Here is a 9,298-nt window from a genome sequence, read left to right on the forward strand (position 1 = left end):
GATAGTTTTTTGAACTTTCATGAAAGCGAGAGGGGAAAGTCTCTTGGGTTGCCTTTGCTTTGTAACCATTGTCTCCTTGTGGCTTCTTTTAAAATGGGAGGATGGACTTTTATGTCATCCCCTGTTTGTCTTTCCACCGTGGCATATATATGCTTCTGTTTAGGGGCAATTGCACTACAACTAAAGAAAAAGTCCAAATGGTAGATCTACAATATTTTCATTTAGGATGCAGCACAGATAGGAACAAAACAGGGAATAAAACTCTGTCTTTGTGCTTTTTGGTTTAGAGAAGAAATTGAATAACCTTTCCCATATGCCCTTTAGGAAATTGTTCCATCATCACAATAATAATATTTTATATGCTAACAGTCCATATTTCATACAGGGTAATATATAAATTATATTATATTTACATCCTCCCAACAATACTTGGAGTAAAATAACCAACCTCTGAAATGTTCATTTTCATTATGTTCTGTGGCACTGGAAATCACTCAATATTTCCTCCTAAAGTGAATAGCAACTGCAGGAAAAATGCCATTGTGGGGGCAGGGGGGGGGGAATTAAGAACTAGCCTCTTGATCAGCCCTCATCTTCAAAGTTGCTATTGCCATGTTTAAAAATACACACAAAGTTCATTCACACATTTCATGTATCATCGATTTTGGCTTTTTAAAACTGCTAAGGAATTATAATGTTTTCATCAAGACTCCAAATGTAACTATTTCACTGCCTCAAGGAATAACTAGAAATAAACAATAGCTGTACATCAAAGTATCCATTCAAGAATTTATAATGTTGAAGCAATGATAAGAATCAGTGTGGGGCATTTGCTCCTATTAAACTCTGTCAAAAAGGGTTTTCCCTCACCACTGGCAGCAAACCTATTACCCTACCTCTCTCCTAGAAATTAGCAACAGGCACTTAGCACTGTATTTTTGCAGAAATAAAGACCACTGTCTTACCAAAGTAGAGGGGACAGACTAGTGATATGTACAGGCCAAGTCATAAGGCATTATGTCAATTTGCAAACATCTTGGTTCAGAAATGATACTGTTCAATTTGACGTTTACACCAGACTTGGAAGCTCTATGTGTTCTGGGTTCTCAGCCAGGGCCTGACTCAGGCCATGGTTGCCTGAACTGACCAATGCATGACTAGTTGCCTGCACGCCTGGAGTTCCTGGTTAGCACACCATATTTTCACTTCCTGAAGCCATGAAAATGAGATGAAGGGTGAGATCCAAAAGGCATGCAGGAACCTGAGTGACAGACATGAAGACTGGTTCTGTGTGTGTTTGTCCAAAGGCCTATTAGGGTAATTGGTGGTACTGGAGTTGTCTGGGAGATTCTGCTCACCTTGCTGAACCTTTCAGGATAACCCAGGTCCCAAAACAGGACACACAGATACCTCATAAAGTGTCAGTTAGATACCAAAGTGCATTTCAGGAACATTTGGTGCATCAGATCATTAACTATTCCCAAATTCTATTTTCCTGATTTTTTTTTTTAAAAAATAAGAAATGCCTGGGGAATATGACTTCAACAACTGCGCACATTTCAATAAATGGAAGTATGTGTATATATCATATCTATGGTTAACACTCCTGTCTCCTTAATCCTGACTTCTTACTGAATTAGACCAGTTTAAGTGGGGCACATGGCTTCAAATGTTTCCTTGTAAATCAGTTTGAGAAACTGCATACCTGAAAAATCAGCATAAATATGAAACAAATGAATCTTATAGTTCCCTGCTTACCAGCTGGGAGCACAACACAAAGGTATACTGATAGCCCACTGTGGTAGTGGAAGACTCTTCCTTGACATTTTGACTATTTTGAAGTATTGTATTCTTCATGTAGTCATGAGTCCCTAATCCTTCATTTATGTGAAAACTTGCAGATTCACTAGATTATATCAGTGCTTCTTAATTACAATTGGCTCTCCATATCCATGGATTCTTGAAAATATTCCAAAAATAAAAATTCCAAAAAGAAACCTTTTTGAATTTGCTATTTTATATAAGGGACACCATTTCACTATGCCACTGTATATAATAGGAGCATCCATGGAATTTGGTATTTGGGGGGGGATTCCTGGAACTAAACCCCAGCAGATACTAAAGGCCCACTGTATGTTATTTATAGGTCTGAATGAGACTTTTTCCATTTTAAAACAGATCAAGTAGGAAACTGTCTTATACTGAGCTTCAGCACAGTTGATTGCTGTCTGACTGGTGGCAGCTCTCAGGGTTACCTGGAGGTGCCAGGGATCTTTTCCATGCAAAGATGTGCTCTACCACTATACCACAATCCTTGCCAAAATACATATATACAGTTAAAGACGCATGTAGCATTTTTTTTTTGAAGAGGAAACAGAGTTTCCTTAGCATTGCCATTTTGACAGAAGGTCAAAAAAATTGTGTCAACTTGAAATATGTTCTTTGATCCAACAATACTCCTAACTTGAAATATGTATTCATTTTACTTGTGCAGTATCTCTCTATAGGAGAAGTATGACTTGACTACTGTCTATCCACCTTTTTTTAAAAAATATTGAATCATTATTTGACTTTGTACCTTAAGATATGAGGGCATCTGTTGATTTCTGTCTCCCTTGTTTTATCCTAACTAAAACACTGCATTCTAATGTAAACATTGCCAAGATACCTTTAGAACAAGGAGTCATCACAATGTTTGTTTATCAAGGGAGAGAAGGACGGGGTGTAGCTTAATTTAATTTTTTTAAATAATGTCACAATCAAAATTATGTAAATTTAAAGTAGCTGAAATTTAAAATAGTCATTTCTTTTATTCTTTTAGCTTTATTTTATTTTAATTCTTTTATGTCACTTTGGTTTATTTAACATTGACTAAATAGCTAGTGCTAGGAAGCTGGTTGGAACAGAAAAACAATTACTGGCCAATATTCTTCTTAAGGTAGCAGATCCTGTCTGAGCTTGGAAGCTAATCAGGGACAGCCCTAGTTACTACTTGGATGGGAGACCACTAACAAATATCAGGTGCTGTAAGCCATATTTCAGAGGAAAGAATGAGCTAAACCATCTCCGAGTGTTCCTTGTCTAAAGAGACCCTATGAAATTCATCAGGTAGCCATAAATTGTATATCAGCTACTTCTAACTTCTAACTAACTTCTCCTGACCTAACCCCCCCCCCCAACCTGACAGAAACATCAATAGCAATAGCAAGTACATTTCTATATCTCTTATCAGGGCACTTAAGTACTCCCTAAGTGGTTCACAAATTGTAAGCTAATTGCTCCCAGCAATCTGGGTACTCATTTTAGTGATCTCGAAAGGATGCATGCAAGCCTGAGTTGAGCTTGAGCCCTTTTGCTGGTACCTGACTCGCAAACTTATGGTTTGTGAGTGAATGGCTGCAGTACAGGCATTTAACCACTGCACCACCAGGGCTCCTAATCTGTGCTCTCATTACCAGCAGACTGGATCTCCTTCTCTCCATCAGCTGATGCTAGTAAAGTATGTTGGAGGGGAGAGTTACAATCATGGCAGTGTTTCTCCACTGGGAAACCAAAACACAACCATAACTTCATTTTTCATCTTTGTTTTTTGCACTCTGCTTAAAATGTACAGATATGGTAGATGCTAAAGAGGGGATCATCTTGGCCACATTTCAGACAGGCAGCTTGAAGGGCTTTTGTTCAAAGAATCTGTAAAGTTTGATGTTTTCAGGGAGGGAGGATTCAAATATAATTTTTAAAACAATTGACTGCTTAGCCTTGACAATTCATACTGCATTTGTCCTGACATTATCCTGCAAGTATTGGAGCACATCACCTAATTATCTAAACCATACAATTATTTACTTGGAGAGTGTTTCTTTCAAATCCTGATGAATGCAGTGCTGATGCTCACAGATGAAAGGAATGGTTTCCTCTGTGCACACATTGTAATTGGTATTCTTGGGGCTGAACCATTTTTAGGATTATATGGCAGCGTTGTTTTGGGTTCCAATATATTGCCTACAGTAGTCACACATGACTGACTTGAGAATCAGAACTGCCTGTGGAGTTGGAACATGCTGGAATATGAAGCATGCCAGTACTACTATCAATTAGACAATGACCCAGAAATTCTTGGAAGAATGGTTTTTCAGCTCTATGTAGCCTCCAGGGCATATAGCCCTACCATTGGGTTTTCAGTGATTCCTATGTTGGAAGCTGGAATAACTGGGGAATGAGCCAGAGAAGATTTGGGAGGACAAAAAAAATTTAATTACTGTCCCTAAGAGAAACAAATCGCTCAGTTAAACAAATGAATAATCAAAGCTCTTGGCCAACTAACAAAGCAGCAATTTCAGTGTTTCAGTTTAATATCTCTTCCTGGGCCAAAGTGTCATCTAGTCAGATATACTGGTATTTTGGTTTTCATAATAAAGTTTCTGCTTATGACAACATTTTCATGGCATCTAGCTATTCTCTCTCCCCTTCCTTCCTCTGTGCCTTCATGTCTCCTGTTAACTTATGGTGGCCTGATAAATTTCATAGGGTTTACTTAGGGAAGGAATAAGAGGTGGTTTTGCTGGTACCTTCATCAGAAATACAACCTACAGGACCTGGTATTTGTTGGCGGTCTCCCATCCAAGAACTAACTACCTTACTAGGCCTCAAATTCTGGATACTCTCCAGCTTATAAGACCACGATCTGCATCATTTGACCTTACCAACCCTTTCTGTCTTTTCTGAGTCTTATGAAATACATTAAAACTTGAAGATGCAATTATTGTATAATAAAGTATTGATTTCCTGAGAAACCCTCTAACATTTTCTTTTTGGAATTAGCATTTGAGAAAAAACCGCATCCAGGCTTAAAATGAATTATAAGTCCCTCAAATTCTGAAATACATATCCGCTTCCCTTAGGCTACAGCATCCAAAAATAGCAAGGTTTTTTTTTACTGGATGCAGAACACACATTTGATTTTAGTGAAGCCTAAAATGAGAAACATCTATACATAAAGCTGGTATGAAATCAATGTTTTAAAAATGCATCTTTATTTCTCCCATGCTGTGATTGATGGTTATGTTCATTCACTCAAAGTTTTAGCTAGCAGAAGTTGCTTTTCCTCTGAGAATTTGCTAATTTCCCTCCAGTAATTTCTATTTTCTGCCACAGTGTCTTTTAGTAAGGCTAGATGTGGTCAGCTGTAGGCATTAGAGCAAGTGAGGCATTTGTTGCTCCATTAGACGTTTGCGACATTGGCAGAGCAAGTCTCATGGGTTCAGGATGCCTTATCTTCCCCCACAAGCAAAATTCTCAATAGATACTATCCAATCAGAAATGCTATCCCAGTTTGCAGTTATAAAATTACTGTACAATCCTCTTTAGGGCAACACATTCAAGGACATCAAAATAAGTGGTACTGATAAGAAGGATAATACAGTGGCACCCTGTAAATATATAAGTAAATGTATTGTTATGAGATTAGACATTTATTCTCTATGAGTGACAAAAAAAGAGGAGTCGGCAGGGCAATTTCTCCTCATTGTAGCTGACAAAATGAACCACACAGACACTTGGAGTATTTGGAGTTGTGAGGTAGCTAGATTTTTGACTGCTCTCAAGAATGCTTCTTTACTTCTCAAGTGTTGTGCTTGCACTTTTGTATATAAAGCATATAAGTGGTCCTTACAAATTGCAACAAAATGGTACAGTGTGGTGCCAGCCAGCCACCCCCCATGCTCATTTCTAGGATATTTCAAACAATTATCTCCTACTATGGTTTTTCATGCTTCTCTATAGCAGAACATTGTGAATCACCAGAAGATCACCTTCAGCTGCAGAGATGTTCACAGGAAGCGGGCTGTGAAGCTCTTCTCTTAGTTGGGGAGCATATTTTATTTCTAAAAACACATAGCTCACAGTGGGGCAAGATCTTGTAACACTTATATAATAAATCAGGACTGTCTTAGAATCATAGGAGTTTATCACAGGGAGGAATTTCTCTTAATTTCGAATGAAAAGAAAGTGGGGCCAGAACGCATTCACGTGAATTCTCTAGTTCAGCGAATTTACGTGAATCAGAACTGTGTTCGAACTGACTTCCCTTTGCCTGAAAATAGCTTGCCATTGCCCGAAATTGCATGTGGCAGTCTATCACGCAATAACGTGAAACTGCATGATTGCGTTCGGATTGCCACTGGATTATTCTTCCAATTTTCCTTGTCTGATAACGTCCATAGAGTTGGAAGAGACTACAAGGGCCATCCAGTCCAACTCCCTGCCATGGAGGAACTCTCAGTCAAAGCATCCCCAACAGATGGCCATCTAGCCTCTGCTTAAAGACCTCCAAGGAGGGAGACTCCACTACTGTCCAAGGGAGTATGTTCCACTGTCGAACAGCCCTTACTGTCAGGAAGATCCTCCTAATGTTGAGGTGGAATCTCTTCGATCTGAAGAGTCAACTCTCTCACATAACAGACAATAGACAATTGTAATACCTTCAACTCTGATGGGTGTACCCATTATTTCTGTTAAATATTATTTCTCTCAATGGTCCCAAAATTGATCCAATGATTACCCATATGGGCTGTCCATCATGTGAAAACAATTACTTATGGACTCTGTGAAGATACCAGACATGCTCCAACCACATGTAAAGTATATGGGATGTGGGGGTGATAACTTTAACAGTAAAGTGCAGAGGGAGCACTCCGGTATGGTCTGAATTTTCCTTTCCCTCTCCTTTCTAGCTCCTCTGACTGACCTTTTTCTTATACCTAGAGTCACTTCTGCTTTTGTATCCTAACTAGGGGGGAACCTACCTGTGGGAACAGACTTCAGAGTTGAAAAGCAGAGGAGCAAGGTCACAACCTCTCTTGTCTCTGAACACCTTTTGCATACATTACACAGATCCCCATCCTGACCTGTGACTAGGGTAGACCCATGTATACAAATGGAGTCTTCATCTTCACATTGCAGCCCACCAGAGCTTGGGAAAGCTATTTTTAGACTACAGTTTCCAGAATCCCACTGGCCATTCTGGCTAGTTGAATTCTGAAAACTGAAGTCTAAAAAAGAACTTTCCCAGGTTCTGTTGCAATGCACTGATGAGATTCAAATTGTGGCTTCTGTTGGACTCAACAGTAATGTAAATATGTAAAGAGTGGAAACTGAGATCCAACTCACCCATAAGTTAAATATAATCAGAACAGGGAAAAGCAGATTTAGTGTTGGCATAGGGCATTTTTAGCTCAGCCTGTAGGTGATCTAAACTCAAATGCTTTATCCATTGGCTCCCCTGAGAATAATATGCTGTTGCCACTGAAGAGAGCAGCCCTGTGTCTTCTCTGTTCTTTCTCCAAAAGCATCTAACCATTATAAAATGTGTGCTGTAACATTACCAATATTATGAGATTCAGCATGAATGATGAGTGTTAGAATCCTGTAGTATTCTACCAGATGTATTCTACTGTGGCCCAGAGTGACCGAGGGCTTTGGGTCAAAGACTCCATGATCTATGTTCCAGCTGCAATGAGGGAAGAGATATTAAAACTGTGTCATGACTCCAGGGCTGCTGGGCATTGGGGATATTTAAAGACCTGGCACAAGCTACGTAAATCCTACTGGTGGGATGGAGTCCGTGGAGATGTTGATGCTTATGTCAAAAGTTGTTCCACTTGTGCCAGGGCTAAACCAGTGGTGGACAAGCCCAGGGGACTACGTCACCCTTTGCCTATGCCTGAGGCACCTTAGAAACACATTGCCATGGATTTTATTACAGACTTGCCTGAGAGCAAAGGGAGAAATACCATTTGGGTAGTGGTCGATTTGTTTTCCAAGCAGGCCCACTACATAGCCTGCAAAGGGATGCCCACTGCTTCAAAATTGGCTGACCTTTTTATTATGCATATATACAAGTTCCACGGTCTCCCGGACAGGATTGTGACAGATAGGGGGACGACCTTCATTTCTAAATTTTGGCGAGTGTTGCAGAAAAAATTGGGGGTGCAGTTGGCGCTGAGCACGGCTTATCACCCTGAGTCTGATGGTCAATGTGAAAAAACTAACATGGCTTTGGAAAGGTACCTCCGATGTTATACCACTTATTTGCCCAAACAATAAACTCCATAGTTCCAGAACTGAAGTTGGAAGAGGTAAACTGGCTTATTTGCCCAAGCGATAAGCTCCTTACACTGCACAAAAATTGCACATGGTTTTATGTAGAAAACAGTATTTTCTACACTGTACCTGCTGTTTCCTGCATATAATGTGTTTTTTTTTCTCTGTGGAAAATAAAATAAATGTGGATTTGCTGCAGAATAGTCCATGGAATAGTCTTCAAAAACAACAGGTTTTTCCCCCCTCACAACAGGAGAACATTAAAAGTTGCTTCCTTCAAGAATAAAGTTAGTGAAGAATTAACATCCCTAATTGAAACATAACATTTCTTTCTCACTGAGTTTTATCTTCCTGAAATGTGTGAGGATTATCCAGTTCACTGAGTCCTTCCTCTTCATATCCCACAGTTTATAAAAATACATATCTTAATATTTCTTGCTTTGACCCTCATGTTCAAATTGACCTTTGTGCAATATTTTCATGGTTTAGTTTCAATCCTTTTGCCTCTTTCTGACTGAAACAGATTTAGACTAAGCACCCAAAAAATCCAGTAGCTTCTTTTTCACAGATGTAAGTCCACAAAACAAGTGTTAAATTTTCATTATTGCCATTGGAGCTCAACCAGGATGCCCTGTTTTAATGTTACTTCATCTGGGATAGTTCTTAAGTTCTCTTCCTCAAAAGGTCTTTTGTTGGAAACATACCAGAAAGGATGTCCTATTGATCTGCTTTCCTTCATGGGGCAGTGAGCAATGACAAGCAATTCTCCTGTTACCTGGGGATGTTCAGGAAGGTAAGGGCAATTAATGGACAAATAATTAAGCTATCCATATGCAGAATATTGCAGATAAATAATCTTCAATTCAGGGCATTATTGGAGGCCTGTAAAACATTATTTTGAAACCTTGGGTTTGGAAGGGCCACATACTTGACCAAAAATTTGCAGAACTCTTAGCTGCAAGCTCATGTGTTCTCGATAGAATGAAATAATTCTTTTATATTGACACATTTGCCACTTGATCTGGGCACACCAAACGGCACCTGTACAAAGATTTTATTGTTTTAAAAGGAATGGATCATATGTGCATTGACTTCCCCGCCACTGGGGAACTGCTCTGGTCTCTGTCCTCTGTAGCACCTACATTGCAGCGGGTCAGTGACATGTAGGGAATCTGGATAATAATTTCACAGTGTTGTT

The sequence above is a fragment of the Sceloporus undulatus genome, chromosome 1 (genome assembly GCF_019175285.1).
Source record: "Sceloporus undulatus isolate JIND9_A2432 ecotype Alabama chromosome 1, SceUnd_v1.1, whole genome shotgun sequence".
NCBI classification, from domain to species: domain Eukaryota; kingdom Metazoa; phylum Chordata; class Lepidosauria; order Squamata; family Phrynosomatidae; genus Sceloporus; species Sceloporus undulatus.